The sequence below is a fragment of the Schistocerca gregaria genome, chromosome X (genome assembly GCF_023897955.1).
Source record: "Schistocerca gregaria isolate iqSchGreg1 chromosome X, iqSchGreg1.2, whole genome shotgun sequence".
Classification (NCBI taxonomy): domain Eukaryota; kingdom Metazoa; phylum Arthropoda; class Insecta; order Orthoptera; family Acrididae; genus Schistocerca; species Schistocerca gregaria.
This window is the reverse complement of record NC_064931.1, coordinates 309,475,388-309,497,265: the sequence shown is the minus strand read 5'-3', so window position 1 is coordinate 309,497,265 and position 21,878 is coordinate 309,475,388. Positions and strand designations below refer to the sequence as shown.

General features: G+C 42.7%; 1 protein-coding gene across 1 annotated transcript in view; it reads left to right on the top strand.

The window, feature by feature from the left end:
• Positions 1–5,405: 5,405 nt before the first annotated feature.
• The window catches only part of LOC126298594 (phospholipase A2 inhibitor beta), a 161,293-nt gene continuing 144,820 nt past the window's right edge, over positions 5,406–21,878 (top strand). The window contains exon 1 of the mRNA XM_049989969.1: positions 5,406–5,533. The gene's annotated coding sequence lies outside the window, so the exon portion shown is untranslated. The remainder of the gene's footprint in view (positions 5,534–21,878) is intronic.

The following is a 21,878-nucleotide window of genomic DNA, read 5'->3' as shown; positions in this document are numbered from 1 at the left end:
GGAAAAAGGCAACATAAAGTTATATTGCTCCATGATAATGCCCCATTATACACAGCAAAACGGATCAGGGAAACAATCGAGGCGTTCGGTTGGGAAATACTAGGGCATGTGGCTTATTCTCCAGACTTAGCTCCTTCCGATTATCATCTATTTGCATCACGGGGACACGCTCTCGCTGCACAACGCTTCAATTCGTATGAAAATGTATGAGAAGGGCTCGCTGACTGGTTCGCTTAAAAAGAAGAACTGTTCTTTTCGCGTGGGATTTCATAGCCTGCCGGAGAGGTAATTGATATGGACATTATTTTGAATAAAATACTATTTATCAGTTTCAAAGAAAATAGTGTAATTATTGCAGCCAAATTCCGGTTTCATACTTCTGCACCTCGTATTGATCTCATAAAATACCACCTAATGTTCTAGTATATTATTATTATGTCGTGTGACAAGGGTAGACCGTTCCCCTGGTGCAAATCTTTCGATTTGACGCCACTTCGGCGACTTGCGCGTTGATGGGGATGAAATGCTGATGATTAGGACAACACAACACCCAGTCCCTGAGCGGAGAAAATTTCTGGCACAGTCGGGAATCGAACCCGGGCCCTGTTTGGACCAATAGTTAGTTCATTATTTTAACATAACGTCCAAGAAATTACAGTACAGAGAAATACGTAACTGGAAAATAATTCGTCCCAAAAGCTGAAATTTACATCGAATTTAAGAACTGTAATAGCAACGTACTCCCACGACTTTGATGTCATGGTTTAAACTATAGCCGACAGGGGTGGCCGAGCGGTTCTAGCCGCTTCAGTCAGGAACGGCGCGACCGCTACGGTCGCAGGTTCGAATCCTGCCTCGGGCATGGATGTGTGGCATGTCCTTAGGTTAGTTAGGTTTAAGTAGTTCTACGTTCTAGGGGACTGATGACCTTAGATGTTAAATCCCATAGTGCTCAGAGCCATTTTTTTGTTAAAACTATATTAAATGCCCCCCCCCCCCCCCTCTCCGCCCCATGAACCAGAGACCTTGCCGTTGGTGGGGAGGCTTGCGTGCTTCAACGATTCAGATAGCCGTACCGAAGGTGTAACCACAACGGAGGGGTATCTGTTGAGAGGCCAGACAAACGTGTGGTTCCTGAAGAGGGGCAGCAGCCTTTTCAGTTGTTGCAGGAACAACAGTCTGGATGATTGACTGATCTGGCCTTGTAACACTAACCAAAATGGTCTTGCTGTTCCGGTACTGCAAACGGCTGAAAGCAAGGGGGAACTATAGCCGTAATTTTTCCCGAGGTAGCTTTACTTTATGATTAAATTAAGATGGCGCCCTCTTGGGTAAAATATTCCGGAGGTAAAATAGTCCCCCATTCGGATCTCCGGGCGGGGACTACTCAAGAGGACGTTGTTATCAAAAGAAAGAAAGCTGGCGTTCTACGGATCGGAACGTGGAATGTCAGATCCCTTAATCGGGCAGGTAGGTTAGAAAATTTAAAAAGGGAAATGGATAGGTTAAAGTTAGATATAGTGGGAATTGGTTAAGTTCGGTGGCAGGAGGAACAAGACATCTGGTCAGGTGAATACAAGGTTATAAATACAAAATCAAATAGGGGTAATGCAGGAATAGGTTTAATAATGAATAAAAAAATAGGTCTACGGGTAAGGTACTACAAACAGCATAGTGAACGCATCATTGTGGCCAAGATAGACGCGAAGCCCACGCCTACTACAGTAGTACAAGTTCATATGCCAACTAGCTCGGCAGATGACGAAGAAATTGATGAAATGTATGATGAGATAAAAGAAATTATTCAGGTAGTGAAGGGAGACTAAAATTTAATAGTCATGGGTGACTGGAATTCAAGAGCAGGAAAACGGAGAAAAGGAAACATAGTAGGTGAATATGGATTGGGCCTAAGAAATGAAAGAGGAAGCCGCCTGGTAGAATTTTGCACAGAGCATAACTTAATCATAGCTAACACTTGGCTTAAGAATCATGTAAGAAGGTTGCATACATGGAAGAACCCTAGAGATACTAAAAGGTATCAGATAGATTATATAATGGTAAGACAGAGATTTAGGAACCAGGTTTTAAATTGTAAGACATTTCCAGGGGAAGATGTGGACTCTGACCACAATATATTGGTTATGAACTGTAGATTAAAACTGAAGAAACTGCAAAAAGGTGGGAATTTAAGGAGATGGGACCTGGATAAACTGAAAGAACCAGAGGTTGTAGAGAGTTTCAGGGAGAGCATAAGGGAACAATTGACATGAATGGGGGAAAGAAATACAGTAGAAGAAGAATGGGTAGCTTTGAGGGACGAAATAGTGAAGGCAGCAGAGGCTCAAATAGGTAAAAAGAAGAGGGCTAGTAGAAACCCTTAGGTAACAGAAGGCATATTGAATTTAGTTGATGAAAGGAGAAAATATAAAAACTCAGTAAATGAAATAGACAAAAAGGAATACAAACGTCTCAAAAATGATATCGACAGGAAGTGCAAAATGGCTAAGCAGGGATGGCTAGAGGACAAATTTAAGGATGTAGAGGCTTACCTCACTAGGGGTAAGATAGATACTGCCTACAGGAAAATTGAGAGACTTTTGGAGAAAGGAGAATATCAAGAGTTTTAATGGAAACCCAGTTCTAAGTAAAGAAGGGAAAGCAGAAAGGTGGATGGAGTATATAGAGGGTCTATACAAGGGCGATGTACATGAGGACAATATTATGGAAATGGAAGAGGATGTAGATGAAGATGAAACGGGAGAAGAGTTTGACAGAGCACTGAAAGACCTGAGTTGAAACAAGGCCCTGGGAGTAGACAACATTCCATTGGAACTACTGACGGGCTTGGGAGACCCACTCCTGACAAAACTCTACCATCTGGTGAGCAAGACGTATGAGACAGGAGAAATACCCTCAGACTTCAAGAAGAATATAATAATTCCAATCCCAAAGAAAGCAGGTGTTGACACATGTGAAAATTACCGAACTATCAGTTTAATAAGTCACAGCTGCAAAATACTGACGCGAATTCTTTGCAGATGAATGGAAAAACTGATAAGTCGACCTCGGGGAAGGTCAGTTTGGATTCCGTAGAAATGTTGGTAGACGTGAGGCAATACTGACCCTACGACTTATCTTAGAAGAAAGATTAAGGAAAGGCAAACCTACATTTCTAGCATTTGTAGACTTTAGAGAAAGCTTTTGACAATGTTGATTGGAATACTCTCTTTCAAATTCTTAAGGTGGTAGGGGTAAAATACAGAGAGCGAAAGGCTATTTACAATCTGTACAGAAAGCAGACGGCAGTTATAAGAGTCGAGGGAAATGAAAGGGAAGCAGTGGTTGGGAAGGGAGTGAGACAGGGTTGTAGCCTGTCCCCGATGTTATTCAATCTGTATATTGAGCAAGCAACAAAGGAAACAAAAGAAAAGTTCGGAGTAGGTATTAAAATCCAGGGAGAAGAAATAAAAACTTTGAGGTTCGTCGATGACATTGTAATTCTGTCGGAGACAGCAAAGGCCCTGGAAGAGCAGTTGAACGGAATGGACAGTGTCTTCAAAGGAGGGTATAAGATGAACATCAACAAAAGCAAAACGAGGATAATGGAATGTAGTCGAATTAAGTCGGGTGATGCTGAGGGAATTAGATTAGGAAATGAGACGCTTAAAGTAGTAAAGGAGTTTTGTTATTTGGGGAGCAAAATAACTGATGACGGTTGAAGTAGAGAGAATATAAAATGTAGACTGGCAATGGCAAGGAAAGCGTTTCTGAAGAAGAAAAATTTGTTATCATCGAGTATAGATTTAAATGTCAGTAAGTCGTTTCTGAAAGTATTTGTAAGGAGTATAGCCATGTATGGAAGTGAAACGTGGACGATAAGTAGCTTAGACAAGAAGAGAATAGAAGCTTTCGAAATGTGGTGCTACAGAAGAATGCTGAAGATTAGATGGGTAGATCACACAACTAATGATGAGGTATTGAATAGGATTGGGGAGAAGAGGTGCTTGTGGCACAACTTGACTAGAAGAAGAGATCGGTTGGTAGGACATGTTCTGAGGCATCAAGGGATCACCAATTTAGTACTGGAGGGCAGCGTGGAGGGTAAAAATCGTAGAGGGAGAGCAAGAGATGAATACACTAAACAGATTCAGAAGGATGTAGGCTGCAGTAGCTACTGGCAGATGAAGAAGCTTGCACAGGATAGAGTAGCATGGAGAGCTGCATCAAACCAGTCTCAGGACTGAAGACCACAACAACAACATATAAAATGAAAGTATGCACTCACCATTATCAACATTTCACTTGGCAGTACAATAATAGTGAGAAGTTGTCTGTGGACCAGCACTATGCGAGCACGCGAATGGTAGATAATGATATTAGTTCCGCCTTTATTTGCGAAATTCAGACTTCACATTGTTTCTCTTTGTGGAGGGTCTTTCCCCTTCTGTTTTGAATTATTTCTCATGGCGGGGATTCAGTCACGTAGAACTTTTTAATAAATCTTGTATTCGCCTCTGACAGTACAAAGTATTGCTCTACAATTTCGGCCTGAGGGTGCGTAAAGACAGTGGTTTATTGGGATTTACGTTAAGATTATTAACATTGTTATAAAGCTCACATACGACGATGACATGTGTAGATGTCGAAGGACTGTTAAAATTTGTAATGGCTCTAAGACCGAAACTGCAGTTACGAAAATAATTACTCTCTACAGTCTATGGCGAATATAATGCCTTTCTGTTTTGTCTTCCTCAACTTTCTGCTTCTGCTACTTCTATTCTTCTAGAATTTCTTGTCATTTTGTAGGCCTACTTGATTATTCTCCGAGAGTTGTCCGTCCCCCCTCCACGCCCCCTCTCTGCATCCGCACCTGCAGTTACAGTCGACCCGTGAACGGGCTGGAATGTTCACATGCAGTCAGGACCCAAGCCCATTCACGTGGGGTAGCAACTAGAAAGTATCAAAATGGCTCTGAGCACTATGCGACTTAACATCTGAGGTCATCAGTCCCCTAGAACTTAGAACTATTTAGGACATCATACACATCCATACCTGAGGCAGGTTCGAACCAGACTGTAGCGCCTAGAACCGCTCGGCCATCCCTGTCGGCAGAAGGTATCCTTAGTTAAAAATAGTTCACTATTTTTCAACAAATTTTTCCATTTTCGAGACCCTGTGCTTTCAGACTACTTTATTCTCCGAAAGATTAGGAAATTGATGTAAGTAAAAGTGCAAACGCTTTTACTAATATGTCTATGAGGGGGGGGGGGGGGGAGGCCTGACCTCAATTGGACGCAAGAGTGGATGGGTGCACGGCTGGGCACGGCCGGTAACAGCCAGGTAAAAACGCCTGCTGCGGCCGGAAAGTTGCGAGCGGCCGGTGTTTGGCGGGCGCGTGGCAACACCGCGGTGTGCGCCGTGCTGCGCGAGGTGGGCGCCAGGTGAGTCTGCAGTCTGCAGCCGCCTCTGCCACCAGTCGCCTGCCGACCAGCCGCCTCGCTGCACCGGGCCCAGGTAGCATTCCTGCTCACCCGTAAGTACCAGCCCTCACAAGTCCCTACGGCTCACACACCCCGGCCGCAGAGCTCCGTGACGATAGCAGCGGTGACACCAGCCTGAGTCAGCGGCCACGCCCGCGTCCGTGCTCGCCCACGCATTGTGTGCCTACCACCTGGTGATCGAGTGGCCCGCGACTACACCTCACATATCTCGATTCCTACAATCCTACCCTTTCGAGTGCTCGGTTATCGGACAAACGACCCGTGGTTTTCGCTGAGCACAAACTTTTTGTCATCACACGTGACCTTCTTTAGTAAACATTCAATATACGGGTAGCAGAAAGTCACTGCGGGTCGAATTCCGAAGTGAGACTTTCTTCCCTTCACAGCTATAAAAAAAATTGTTTTGTCTGTAACAGCAACTGTAAACAAGTAAAGTTAGTTTAGCTAGTCGCCTCCGAAACGAAGATTATCAAACTACATTTTCTGTGGTTTCTGTGAACGTCTAGTCTGAGAAAAAAATAGGAAAGTGGTAATGAGCAGAGGCTGATTTGTGCAACAGGTGGTTATGAGGTAGCAGTGACAGTCCGTGCGAGCCCGAAATTCACAGCGGAATACACGGCAGAGTACCATTTACCAGTCTATTATCTTATTGATATCGCCAAACAAGACCCATAATTTTAAACTGTGCAACCCTAACCATTCGCCTGTTTTGTTGTCGATTTTCTATCAATTTTTACTGTTCTCGCTATTCGACAGCGGTCAGTATCAATGTTGCTCAAAAATATTCCTACGTAAACTGCGCGGTGAAGTTTTGAATATAAAAGTCAGTGGTTACTTCAAAGAGCATGCAGTTGGTGATGAAAATACGTTTAGTATGTTGTTTATCGTGAATATTGTCTCCAACAAATTAGTCACAGCTCTGCGAAAGCTGTTACAGCTTCATTTAGAGTTCATCAGCGGTTAAGTGTGTCTTATAGTTGTTACCATTCTAATCTGAGGCTACTTTTCCTGTTTCTTTAAGTAGGTTGTGACGCAATGTGGCTGTCATTCCTGCAGGACAAAAGGCGTAACGGCATACCCGTTATTTCTTAAGTACGTGCGAATAGAGGTTCGTTTCAATTCGAGTAACATTGTCATTTATTGTAAAACTAGAGTATAGAATTTGCTTTATATAGCTTTCATTATTCATTGTTTGCACGGTAGTGTTTAAAAACTGCCACGTTATGTTGGAATTCCCAGTAACTGTGTAAATCCAAGTACACACAGATTGAAGTAGACTCTCATTATTGGCAACCGAGCTACTGCCAGTTGTCACTGCAGACTCCCACACATGATTTTATTCGAAATCTAAGCATCACAAAGTTTGGCTACATACATTTCTGTAACGATACGTATTCCGCGAACAGCCGTCGCAGAATGGCTAAATTTTTGTAATTTTTGTGAATGTGATAGTTCAAAGTGTTACTGATATGTTACAATGTCACATCTGTGGAAGCTATGTCAGGTTCTAAAATGTGTTTGGGCAGCTTTCTGCTTGGTCGCGATCGAACTCGCAACTTATTTTAATTCTCGGTTCGATACTATCGTAAACAAAATCAAGACGACGCCCTGTCTAGTAATCACTATTGGTTGGTTTTTTACATTTTAATTTTGTCACTTATAGTTTTATTCTGTGGCTTATGATGATCTGTGTAATATCACCGTGGATTTACGTATTTGTACTTCACAGTCAGCGATTGACTTGTCTCGAGAAGTCCAGTTGTTCTTTGTTAAATATCCGTGGCCATTCGCCTAGGCGTTTCATGTTATTCACCTAAATGTGACAATCTAGTCATCCTGCCTATCGTTGTGTTAAAACTCTTCTCTCCGTAAAGTGCTTGTTACTTGACAGCTATTTGGTTGGTTCAAATGGCTCTGAGCACTATGAGACTTAACATCTATGGTCATCAGCCCCCTAGAACTTAGAATTACTTAAACCTAACTAACCTAAGGACATCACACATATCCATGCCCGAGGCAGGATTCGAACCTGCGACCGTAGCGGTCGCGCGGTTCCAGACTGAAGCGACTAGAGCCGCTCGGCCACACCGGGGACAGCTATTTCCATCCCTATGGCAGTGAACTAAAGTGGAATCCAGAATACGCCAGTACAGGTTAGACGGCCACATTGTTGAAATTTTGATTTCACTTATGTACTGTACGGATGACGTACTTCCACAGTTTATGATTCGAGAAACTAGCGTTAGCATTTGACAGGCTAGGGAATGTTACAAGAGTATTAGATACACATGACAGACAGAACAAAATTTTAGAACAATTTTGTGTAGGTAAGTACTTCAAACACAACAGAATAGTCTATTTTAATCACGGTCGTAAATTAGTTGTGACTTCGAAGAACGAGAGCCTAGGTGAGCTTAAAATATTTACAAACAAAGCAATTATGTCGGAGTACACTATGTTTTTATTTTAAATTAGTTACGTGCTACCACATGTTTTGGAAGTACATATTTTACCGATACTTAAGTCCGTCTAAAGTGAAAACTCTATGAGAACGATTTTGTTAATAAAGATATCGAACACTCTTGATATACCGTAACAATCCGTTATTGTTTCGGCTTTACTGCCAATCCACCAAATATAATATTTCATCTTTAGCAGCCAGTTCGTTTTACTTTGTTCACACGTTCCCAAGAAATCTAACCTAAATGTTGTGGCTATGGAGCAGACCAAATTTATGAAATGGCTGCCCAACTTCATGCAGAAGAATACATACATTGGAACATCCACTTTGAAAATCATGTAGTTCAACTCATTTGAAGGAGAGGAAAGTTAAAGTTTTGTGAACTACATATTCTCTCAGGTTTTTATTCCACGCAAGTAGAGTGAAGCAATTTGAGAAGCTTCAGGGGATCTACAACACATACATGTTAGTATCGTTAAACAATTATACAAATCTGATTTGGAGAACAGTATCACACGTGAGGAATAGAATGTGTTAAACAACGTCAGCTCTCAAAATGACGGCAGCGTTTGGGTTTGCATGTACATCAAGAAACAATTCATTTGCTATTGGACGATTGTGAGAACGCGGTGGTGTTTCGCAGCCGATTTCTAAGACAGCGAACGAACTGACTAAAATCATTATATCGGGGAAGCGCCAACTTAATTATCTAGCTCAACATCTAGAGAATTCATCCTGAAAGTAAAGAGTTCGGGGACGTCAGAGGCGTGTGTCGCGGTGTTAGATGCCAGTTGCTTGTATGTCATTGCTCTGTTAGACGTATATTGCTCTTCACAGTTACTATCCCTTAATATTACATAGTTAACAGAGAAAAAATGCACCGCTTTGCAAGTCTCTCCTTGAGTTTTAAGTGCACGACTGTAGCTGCATACCGTATAAGAACGTCGTTAGTCACCTTCAGTCTATGGTTTATAGATCAATTACTGACATGAATGGCTTATTGTCCAAATGGTTCAAATGGCTCTGAGCACTACGGGACTTAACAGCTGAGGTCATCAGTCCCCTAGACTTAGAACTACTTAAACCTAACTAACCTAAGGACATCACACACATCCATGCCCGAGGCAGGATTCGAAACTGCAACCGTAGCAGTCGCGCGGTTCCGGACTGAAGCGCCTAGAACCGCTCGTCCACCGCGGCCGGCTGAATGGCTAATTAAATGATGTTTATAACAACGTGGGAAGCTGTCAAAAAGCCGTAAATTTATTTCTGATTTGTTATTTGAAAACATGTATTCATATTTTCTTATTCTGTCCTGAGCGTTTCTACTAAGGTTGCTCAGACGTTGCCTTTGGTGTGATGACATCAACATGCAGTACGTGTTGGGGTAATCCTAAAGGGAAAAGCAGGCTCAAAGACGGCAAAGGATATCTTTAAGAATGCCTTCACCCTGTCAGTTGTAGTTACGGCCACGTCGGATTATGATGGTCGCTGTCGGCTGCTTGCTTGCGGCGTGAATTAAAAGAAGTGTGAGGCACGGGACACATCAAAGCCTGGCCTCGGTGGCGGAGCGGTTCTAGGCGCTTCAGCCTGGAACCACGCGGCTGCTGCTGTCGCAGCTTTGAATCCTGCCTCGGGCATGGATGTGTGTGATGTCCTTAGGTTACTTAGGTTTACGTAGTTCTAAGACTAGGGGACTGATGACCTCAGATGTTAAGTCCCATAGTGCTTACAAGGGAACCTCCCCATCGCACCCCGCTCAGATTTAGTTATAAGTTGGCACAGTGGATGGACCTTGAAAAACTGAACACAGATCAATCGAGAAAACAGGAAGAAGTTGTGTGGAACTACGGAAAAAATAAGCAAAATATACAAACTGAGTAGTCCCTGTGCAAGATAGGCAACATCAAGGAGAGTGTCCGCTCAGGAACGCCGTGGTCCCGTGGTTAGCGCGAGCAGCTGCGGAACGAGAGGTCCTTCGTGCAGGTCTTCTCTCGAGCGAAAAGTTTAATTTTTTATTTTCAGACAATTATTATCTGTCCGTCCGTCCGATGCGATGTAACTGCGCCGTAGTATGGTGACGCTACACCTAAACGGAAAAATTTGAAAACGTTAAAAACATATGTTTTGACAGAGCACAGGGAAAACTGTGAAACTGTTACATTCATTTCTTGCAGTTTATGTGACAAGCTCTTATGTTTTCAACACTTTTTTTGGGAGTGATTATCACATCCACAAGAAAACCTAAATCGGGCAAGGCGGAAGAATCTTTTTACCCATTCGCCAAGTGTACAAGTTAGATGGGTCGACAACATATTCCTGTCATGTGACGCACATGCCGTCACCAGTGTCGTATAGAATAAATCAGACGTGTTTTCCTGTGGAGGAACCGGTTGACCTATGACCTTGCGATAAAATGTTTTCGGTTCCCATTGGACAGGCGCGTCCTTTCGTCTACTAATCGCACGGTTTTGCGGTGCGGACGCAAAACACAGACACTAAAATCATTACAATGAACAGAGACGTCAATGAACCGAGGACCTCTCGTTCCGCAGCTGCTCACGCTAATCTCGGAACCACGGCACTCCTGAACTCAGAATATCCTTGATGTTGCCTATCTTGCGCATGGACTACTCAGTTTCTATATTTTGCTTATTTTTTTCATAGTTTCACACAACTTCTTCCTGTTTTCTCGATTGATCTGTGTTCAGTTCGTCAAGGCCTATCCACTGTACCAACTTATAACTAAATCTGAGGGTGGTGCGATGGGGAGGTTCCCTTGTTAGAGCCATTTGAACCGTTTGATTTTTGACACATCAAAACTGGTGTGCGAAATTTAGTTGTTTCACCGGTTTGACAGTGACAGTATTTATTATGGCCTCATTGCGGCTGACAGTGCTGCTGCGTTTGAGCACGTAAAATAACTAGGCTGCAGAAGATACTGGAGGGCGCTGTGTAGTCAACAAGAGCGGTTTCCGGTTCAATGATTCCAGCGGAATAATTTTGTGAGATCACACACCAACCAGTCTGTGGGATATATTTCAGCTTCAGAGGAGGTAAAGTTATTCAGTTTTTCCAGACGAGCTATGTAATGCGGATCAAATTCAAAGAAATAGTGTTGACGGCAGTTGAGAGTTTTATACCATGTTGTTTACTGAGAGGCGAAACAGATCCCCCATATTACGCAAAATAGGTCAGGAAATTGTTGTAGAAATGACGAAAACAGTATGCCAGATTTAACTTCAAAATGTAATTTACACATTATTATTGCAGGCCAAGTAACTGTTATTAAATGCTGCACTACACTTCAGAGTGACAGATTGTTTACACTATTTTTCCTACATCGTCATTAAGCCTTTGTAAACAACGGTGGGTACTTCCTACAAATCATTCAATTCGTCGACGATGGAAACCAGCTCCTTGGTCATGGAGCCATCCGAGAACCACTGTGTGGGCGTCCTCATCGTAGGAATATACGAGATTACGGCGAATCAGTTGCTCTATTTCTTCGACATTGCCGTCTGTGGTCGATGTCGATATCGACGTCCTTCCTTGCCGATCAGCATAGCCCACGGCTGTGCGCCCTTGTCTAAATTGTTGGCATCATTCCACTACGGCTGGACTCATTAGTGCATTTGGTCCACATATCGCCAGAATTCCACCGCTCTGTGCACAGTTTAGACATTTTGCTCACAAGAATTGTACTGTCCTGCGTGCGTTTCAAGTTGTCGCGCCATTTTACTCCCACACGGTGACACACCTGTTACCCGTGTCGCAGCAGGATTGTGCCTTCAGGCAACCCGTGCACGAACATTCTTCTGACAACGGGCCACTCCTCGCTGCGTAATGGTCTTAGCATGGGGTGGCATACGTCACTTATTTTCTGAGGTCACCTCATATGTCGGACTTCTTACGTTACTATTGGCTTCTGATGGTGCCAGTTAAAATGCTGTGGGAGATGTAGGAAGGTATTTTAACACCAGTACACACAAAATCTATGGCAGTAAATCAGTTTTCCTGTATTGTTTCTGTTTGTATGCGAATCTGCAGTCGTGGTAAAGACAATATATGGAAGGATGGGACATAATAGTCCGATTAAAATTACTTGAGTAGTTGACGTCTGTCACTTGCTGCTACAGTGCAGCCACATCCGCTGCCGTCTACCGCTCGGTTGCAGGCGACTCGCAAACTGCGGGTCACTTCACAAATGCCGTTAACGTGAAACGCGGAGCACTTTGGCAGCGACCGCCGCGAGGTATGACGGGAATGGGAGACGTTCTGCTGAAGCTGATTTTAGATGACCAATGACTGAATTGCGGCAGACGACGCGTTTTGTAACCCTGAATTTAAACTCGTCCCCTAATCTAGCAACAAACTTTTGATGTGCAGTGTATCCGAGAACACAGTGGTCAAAAGTCTGCTGCAGATTGAAAATCACAGTCGCTTTGTTCACGGTGTTTTATGTTAACCTCTACGAGCAAACTCAAAACAGAAAAAATTCAGTTTCAGCGGTAAAACCAAACTGTAGTTTCTCACTGTCATTGGCTACCCGAAACTATCCTCACACTGGCTACACAGGCTTCCGAGCTACCAACCGAAGAGCATTGCTGATTGCAAACGAAAAGAGAATGATACGAAGAAAAATAAGAACAAATAAAAAAGGTCAATACGCTGATGAAAATGACATGGCACCAGAAATAAAAATTGCATTTAAAGAAATTAATTGAATAAAAGTAATGAGGTCTTTTGATTGGATGCATAAAAATAAAAAAAATCGCTGCATTTGAGGCGATTCGAACTCACGACCTACGACAGATCAGGTTTGAACGCTAACCACTGCACTACACCGTTATACTGTGGAAAGTTTTATTTATGACTCTGGTGACCCAGTCGCAAAGATTAATTGCAGCCTTCAAAAATTCGGCTGCACACAATGTCGTGCGAAGCTTATCTAATGTAAGCCGGTCTCTGATTGAACGATCCAGTGCTGGTTGGTGAGTGCTGTGTAAAGCTGGACAAGGAACTGGAAGTGAACTAATTGCTGTGGCAATTTGGCAACGGCAGACGGTTCGGGCATGACGTTGAGCGCACTGCTTGAAGGAAACCATCTACAACGCGGGAAGTGTCAATTATGAAGTAATTTTAATTGGACTACAGTGTATCCTTCCGCTGAGATGATGACCTTATCAACGGAGCGCCAGCTCAGCTGGACGTATATAGGAAGAGGCGATCCTTTACAAGAATCTAACAACGTTTTCCTGTATGCTTTGCGGAGATTATGGGAACCAAATGTGGGATGGCTGGACCGATTTTGAGCCTAATTTCTTCCGCATACGAATTCGCAGTGTTAATCATCGATCATACTCATCCAGTGAAAAAAAAAGTATGCGGCTGCTTTCAACTGTGTAAGCAAGACGACTGAGCTACTGATGTTAATTCTCGACAAGAGCGAACGTCGCATGCATATAATTATGTGACGTAGGACAGCGGCAGTGGTTTATATGCAGAACGGCACGACTGCAAAGAGGTCACTGGAGATTGCGTTCCAGCACACATTAGTCAATGTAGTGCGTCAGCGAGCACCAAGCGCTGAGTCGCTGCCGGAATACGCTGGACCCATAATCGGCAGAATAGTGATTTATAATTTTAGGTTTGTTTCTGATTTAGAATTTCTATGGTTTATATAAATCAGTGTAAACGAGTGTCTCGATCCTGAAGGAAGATGCTGTCCATTACTTCTCCATTCCTCGTCGAATTTAAATTAATGCTCACTCTCAAATGATGTCGTAGCCGACGAGACTAAAATACTTAAGATGGTTGCCGAAGTTTCTAAGAACGATGTCATAAAGCTTCTTTGACTATGTTTCCAGTTACATTTGTCCTAGAAATTAAACTGGAATACAAGAGTCTGACTGCGAATCAAGCTTATTTAGAAATTTCGTTACTTTCGTGAACTATTTCGCATTGTGTAGCAATAACATTGTCAAATAAACCCTCTGCTGACTTCTTTCCGAAAGCGTCTAACACTTGTGAGTAAGTGTGGTACCTCCTATTGTGTTCTCAAAACTAAAAAGTGTGCGACAGGGAACAAAGGATAAATGTCATCGGGGCCAATAAGATGATGGACTCTGAGCCTTACATTACCATGTTAAAAAAATTCCCTATTTAATTGTTTCAAGAGATGTGTTTTTAGGCATCAGACCACTTTCTTTGTCCCTATGAAGGTGTTTCGCAATGTGTACGGATACCAAGTTTTTAGTATTTCTATACAAAGCAAACTGAGTAATGGCAATGCTCACTATTCTGGATTTAACTACTCACAGATCTTTTTTCTTGCATAAACTAGGCGCGGAAACATGAAGCCCGGAGACGAGGGTGGTATCCCTGATAGGGAGTTCTTTGGCCTCACTTAGTATTTGTTTTGAACTCTACGGACGTATGATTCAGCAGTTACACGTGTCGCCCCGTTTTTCCTCATAGTTCATAAAAAAAACCACAACTGGAGAATGTTTGCGTCATATATCATTTCATTAAATGATATTTCCTGCGAGTAATATCCCCTCCGCAGCAGAGGATGCTGACGCATACGAGTACAATGAATGAGTTAGCGACGCCACAGCCTGATGCTGAAGGTAAATTTCATCGTCAGTACCTGTGTGCGAAAGGGAGAAGGAATTCTGAAGTACTCGTATAATTCTTGAACACCAAGTGGTCTTCCAAAAGCGCGGCTAAAATTACAATCCTCTATGCAGTGCCTAATGGAGTAAAGGCATGCGGAACTCAACACTCAGTGAATATCCACCGATCGTCTGCGGACGTTGTGCTCTCATTCGTGTTATTTGAGAGAAGTAGGTCTATGAATGGCAACGGTTTTAACATGCAAATTTTACGTGGTACGCTGTGGAAAGTAACACTCCTACCTCACATTTCAGCATATTTTACAGAATCATAATTAAGAGACTATATCTGCCAAGTCCTATCCTGACTACTCGACCCGGCCGCGGTGGCCGATCGGTTCTAGGCGCTTCAGTCCGGAACCGCGCGACTGCTACTGTCGCAGTTTCGAATCCTGCCTCTGGCATAGATGTGTGTGATGTCCTAGGTTAGTTAGCTTTAAGTATTTCTAAGTTCTAGACGACTGATGACCTCCGATGTTGTCACATAGTGCTCAGAGCCATTTGAACCATTTGAACTACTCGAGCAAGGGAGCAAATCTCGAGAATGAATAATAGCTTCATTTGAAAAGTGTTCTTTAAAATACACTACAACAAATTTTACACGAGACATAAATAAAGTTAACATCGGGAAGAACTGCATAAATAGGTACAGAATATATTCTGTAGAAATATTATCACCACGTAATTGGTAAACGCTCGAAACAACGAACGATAACCTCATGCTGCAGGATTACCATGAAAAATTAGCGACTAAGAGCAAACATTTGAGGATTACAAATTATAGTAACTAAAGGCGATACGCGAAAGGGCACTCACAAACAAACTCGAGCATATATGAATGCCCTCAATTATTTGAGGAAATCTGTGCCGACAACTGCTGTGCCGCACGTGACGTGCTGCAAATGCTAATTAACATGTAAAAATGTAGTAAGTGTTGTTTGATAAGTTGTCAGTGCATCACATGTCACCAATGTCTGAACATCAACTCAAGCATTGTCGTAGGGGAGACCGAATCTCATTTAACGATGCACGCAAAAATTGACCGAGCTAGGTGGCACAGTGGTTAGCACAATGGACTCGCATTCGGGAGGAAGACGGTTCAAACTCGCTTCCAGCTATCCTGATTTAGATTTCCCGTGATTCCCTAAATCGCTTCTGGCGAATGCCGGGATGGTTCCTTTGAAAGGGCACGGCCGACTTCCTTCCCCATCCTGTCCTAATCCCATGGGACGGATGACCTCGTTGTCTGGTCCCCTCCCCCGGGTCAACCAACCAACCAACTTAAAAATTGCACGTGAATTATATTTTAAAAGAAACTTCCACAAGATCCGCAGATATCCATCGTGGTGCCAGGATGTTGATAAATCGAAGAGTAAATTTTTAGGCAAGAGCAAGCCGATTTGAGATTTCAGTCAGACGTTCGGAACTATTGGCACATTACAGCAAGGATGATTTTCCAACAAAACTTCTAAGCGTTAATCACAAATTAGAACTACTTTCCTCGACCAAAGAACATTAAAGTGAATTAGCTGTAATTTTATTAGTTCCAAATGATATTGGTCCGATGGAACGATGAAAAAAAAAAAAACGGTAGAAGTGAAGGAGGCATAAAAACTATAACCACATTTAAATTTAATTCACTTCCTCAGGAAGTATAATGGCTGACAAAGCTCTCGAGAGTTAATGTTCTTTTGCTTCAACACAGGATCCTACGTAAGTGCAGATGAACGCCTTACCACTTTCTGACAATAAAAATGTCTGCATAGACTGTGTGGCTTGCAAATTACTGTATTTCGAAACTTCTGATAACATGCACCGCTATACTTATTGATTCACTAGTATCTATTAGGTCACAATGTTTATTTTAGAAAAAAAACGCAGAAATAATTTGCTAGGATAAGAAACAGCGACAGACATATGCAGCGTCCAGTTCGAACGAGCTTTCATTACTGGCAAAGAATCGTATTGTGAGGGTGATACATACTATGCTTATCTGTATAGTGTATTGACATCCATGATAAACGGCGATTTAATTTCTAATAATGATGATAAAAGGGGGTACTACTTTCATGTCGACTTTTGTAATTATTACGAAAGGGTATGCCCATAAGTGTTACAGCTATTAGGCGTTATACTATGGACGCTGAAGGAGCTCGATCAAATGGACAGCTGTAAAGAGAAAAGTTGCAGTCGCTTTGTGACTGGAGCATTCAAAAACACATACACGTATCAGTACAATGTCTAGTCAAGAGTTTGCGTCAGCAATTCCTGCAGTTACGAACTACAGAAACGGTCTCCTGAATGGTTACACATAGGTAACGAAATTATTAGCCTCGTGTGTACTACGTAGCTTTAATACAAAAGTAGCCTTGTGACCTTTAAGTCTCTTGTAGATGCATCTCATTATCTCTGCCCATTTCTGGTCTCAACAGTGAGCTGAATGCGTCAAGGGCAGCATTCGTGCCATACAAAAACTTCTGTAGTAGAGAAAGATGTACTTAACTGCTAGCCTTTCCCGGAACGACAGACTATGAACGGAATTTTTTTAAAAAAATTGGGGCTGGGTATAATACTAAGCTGCCGAAATATAAGTTGAGTTTTTAGGATGTTTGTTTGAACTGTACCGTTAAGGAAAGGGATCTTAGAATTTCTGAGGGTTCTATCTTTGGCGATACAATCGGGAAGGAGGAAGCAGAAACTCGCGGAATAAGTTTTCAGAGTGTGGCGAAAGAGGTGGCGAGCGGAGGAGCCTGTTAGCGTCTTCCTGCGTGATGAGCGAACCGGAAAAGTCGCACTACCTTGAAGCGGCGCGGTCTCACAATGGCCACAAATAAATCCACCTACATAGCACAGAAAGTTACTCGCAGATGGCCTCTCTCTGTCAGAACTTGCCCATATGCTCGGATCTCCTGCTACAGATTGCTCGAAGTACAGAAGTTATTTCCTTTCTTCGTTACTCATACGATACGGAATTACTGAACTCATTTCAGTTATCTTAGCATTCGTTTGATTAACTACGGACTACAGCCTTTAAGGGCAGATGTAGGGCAAACAGCAAAAAAATGGAAAAACTTCGAGTGCTTTATTTATTAGATTGATGAGTGAATAATGACATCTCAAAGTTGCACAATCGAAATCTGTATAGAATCATGTTTTACAAAATTTTCTTTGGCTGTCTGCACCTGCTAGCCCCTTTATTCCATGCTGTGATCCACACATTTTTTCTTTTAATTTTTCGGCCACACAATCGAAGCGAACTGCAGATGTATCTAAAAGGCTGTGAAAAACTTTATACCTGCCTGTGTTGTCGTAGAAATTTGAAGATGGAAAACCACTGGGAGGTGCTTAAAGACTTACAGACAAAGAAATTCACACGTTACAAATATATTATGGAAAAGTCATCAGGGATAATGTACGTAGTGTAAAAACAATGCAGCAAGAAGTGTGGTCAATATTCTTCCACAAATACTCCACAGATAAGGATCTTCAGCACTTCCTCTACGACATATCGTGGTTCAAATATCTTCAGCAGAAGACAGTGGAGGGCCATGTGCTCATATGCATTGTCTGGCACATGCTATTTTAAAGCCGGCCGGTGTGGCCGAGCGGTTCTACACGCGTCAGTCTGGAACCGCGCGACGTTACGGTCGCAGGTTCGAATCCTGCCTCGGGCATGGATGTGTGTGATGTCCTTAGGCTAGTTAGGTTTAAGTCGTGCTAATTTCAAGGGGACTGATGACCTCAGATGTTAAGTCCCATAGTACTCAGAGCCATTTGAACCATTTTGCTATTTTAAATGTTACAAAGCCAATTGTCAGATACCTAGCCAATCCTGAACTGCTGAAAAACCATATACATGAAAAAACACAAAATGCGAATGAGAGCTACAATCGCCTTATATGGATGAGTTGTCCGAAAACAGTATGTGTTTCCTCAATTGTTGTGAAGACAGCCGCATGTGATGCTTGCCTAGTGATTAATAGTGGAAATGTAGATAGGATGTCTTTAGAGATTAGGCTTCCATCTGGGTGCATTCTCACTGAAGGTACTCAGAAGTGTCGATGAAGACCAGGCAATAGAAGAAAATATGCAAAAGTTATCTAGGCAGAGGAGACAGGAGAAGAGAATACTCCAACAAGACAAGGAAGAGAATGAAGGTTATGAAATGGACAGCATTAGTGACTAGACTTATGACAGTATTGATAAAATTTGAAATAAAAGCCTTAAATGAGATTTGCTGCAGATTGACGTTTTAAGATATATGTACCTTTTCTCATGAACTGTAAAAGCCAGCCGCGCAGGATTAGCCGAGCGGTCTAAGGCGGTTCAGTCATGGACTGTGCGGCTAGTCCCGGCGGAGGCTCGAGTCCTCCCTCGGGCATGGGTGTGTGTGTTCGTCCTTAGGATAATTTAGGTTAAGTAGTGTGTAAGCTTAGGGATTGATGACCTTAGCAGTTAAGTCCCATTAGATTTCACACATAATTGAACTTTTTTTTTTTGTAGAAGCTAACATTCCAAAATTCTTAAAAATCGATTACTAATGAATCCTGTGCCCCACTTTTTTTTAATCTTGTGTATATGAAAAGTTCCCCTTTACTGCCTAAGGAAAACAGAGCAATCTCGGTTAATATAAAACTGAAAAATTAATTTGAAAGTACCTACGTTCTTAAATAAAAATTTGTTGCACGCGATTTACCAGTCCTTGATGTAGATGTGCGCTGTAGAATTTCAGCGTTAATGTTTGATTAGTTTATGAGAAACGGTCCATTATATGTGCACTGATCATTAAAAATTCAAATCCTTATAAGATGAATATTCGTGAACAGTATCGAAGAAAAACTGGAGAGAGTATCATGCACTATGTTCTACATAGTAGTCTCAAGTTTTAACATTTTAACAGTAGTACTGTAGAGGATATCGACGTTTAAATGTCAGTATGCATTTTGGACTACATCTTAACTTAAAAGTAACTGCTGAATACGTTGTGATCAGTCTCCTACTTTCGACACCGAACAACCGGTTTTGTGCCTGTCAAAAGGTATAACGAACCAGCATCTCTTTGTGATCTGTGTACAGAAGAAATGAAACGAAAGTATGTGAAACATGGCTTTGTGCGCGATCAGCCCTGTCTCTCACTTGTTCTCGTGACACATGGGGTGGACAAAAATATGGAAACAACGCGAGAAAGCCAAATTTGAACATAAATTCAGATGCTATGCAAGACTGTAGATAGCACTATTGTATCTCACGACGAACTGGCACTCTGCAATGACCTCAATACGCGGTCAAAACAATGTTCTCTGAAGTTTTGAGAGCATTATGTGGGGGCCAAGTGAATTCCAACATGGGAAAACTGTTGGTGCTCTTTCGGTGGGTGCATAGGTAACCAAGGTAGACGAAATGTTTGATGTTTCAAGAGATACCGTATCGAAGATTTATACCGCATACAGGGAAAGCTGAAAAACATCATAACGCGAACAAAAGTGTGTGTTGAGTGATCGTGGCTGACGGTTATTGAAGAGGATTATGACGAAAAATAAGAGGACGACAGCTGCAAAAGTCACTGCAGAATTGAATGTCGTTCGCAAACCCTGTCAGCACGAAGACAACACGGAGGAAGCTGGATATCAAGGAATTGTAGCGCGAGCTGCAATTAAAAAACCATTCAGCAGTGATGCAAATGCCCGTAACAGGAAAACGTGGCACCGAAGCCATAAAACTGGACTATGGAGCAGTGGAAGAATGGATGAATCTTGTTCCACAGTGTTTACCGCTTCTGTCCGATTTTACGTCTCAAGTGATAAATACGACGGGGTTCTGTGATCATTTGGACGGCCCTATAGAGGTATTCCGTGGGCGCCATGGTTACTCTGCAAGGTGGCATTACTGTCAAGGCCGGCCGCGGTGGCCGAACGGTTCTAGGCGGTTCAGTCCGGAACCGCCTGACTGCCACGGTCACAGGTTCGAATCTTGCTTCGGGCATGGATGTGTTCAAATGGCTCTAAGCACTATGGGACTTAACATCTGAGCTCATCAGTCCCCTAGACTTAGAACTACTTAAACGTAACTAACCTAAGGACATCACACACATCCATGCCCGAGGCAGGATTCGAACCTGCGACCGTAGCGGTCGCAGACTGAAGCGCCTAGAACCGCTCGGCCACCTCGGACGGCCATGGATGTGTGTGATGTCCTTAGGTTAGTTAGGTTTAAGTAGTTCTCAGTTCTAGGAGACTGATGACCCCAGATGTTAAGTCCCATAGTGCTCAGAGCCATTTTGATTCTTTGATGATTTTGGTTGATCAGGTGCAATGTTTACTCTCCAGTGGTAATGCTGTGTTCTAAGACGACAGGGCCCCTGTTCACACAGCTGGCATCATCCAGGACTGGTTTTGTGAGCATGAGAATGAATTTTCTCATCTCCCCTGGCCACAACAGTCACCAAATCTCAATATTATTGAGCGTTTATGGTCTGTTTTAGAGAGAATTACGCGTGATCGCTATGCAACTCCGTCATCGTTACCTCAACTTGCCACTATTCTACAAGAAGAATGGTATAAGATTCCCTTGAAAACCATATAGGACCTGTTTATCCACTGCGTGATGACTGGAAGCTTCTGCACGATATTAGGTATGATATAGTGTTTTTGTGGTTGTGGCTTTTCCGTATTTTGCCCCACCCCCTGTATTCCACGTCAACAGATGTAGGCCCTAAGCCTTTTAAGCACACGGAACTTAGATTCACTAATTTAGTCTTTCTCTCAAAGTGTAATGATAAAATATTGATGAGCTGCAGGAAAACGATAAAACAATAGATCTGAAAAATGTAGCTGGCTATAAACATACAAAATAAATGGACGAGTCTAGCTGTCAGCGGTCAGCATTAAATTTCCTACTAATTCAGCTATGAGTCTTCACAAAACACGGAATTATAAAATGAGTACCACATTCATACGTGACTAGTCTTGGTATAGATGTGGCAAGTCCTTTGCTACCCTGCTGTCGCCTTTGAAAACAATCATTTAATATGTGGCTTGCAGGAACCCCTGTCCCACGTGTTCCGCACACTGCTGGATTTCCCCTGCGGAGGTTCAAAATGGCTCTGAGCACTATGGGACTTCAGAGGTCATCAGTCCCCTAGAACTTAGAACTGCTCAAACCTAATTAACCTAAGGACATCACACACACTCATGCCCGAGGCAGGAATAGAACTTGCGACCGTAGCGGTCGCGCGGTTCC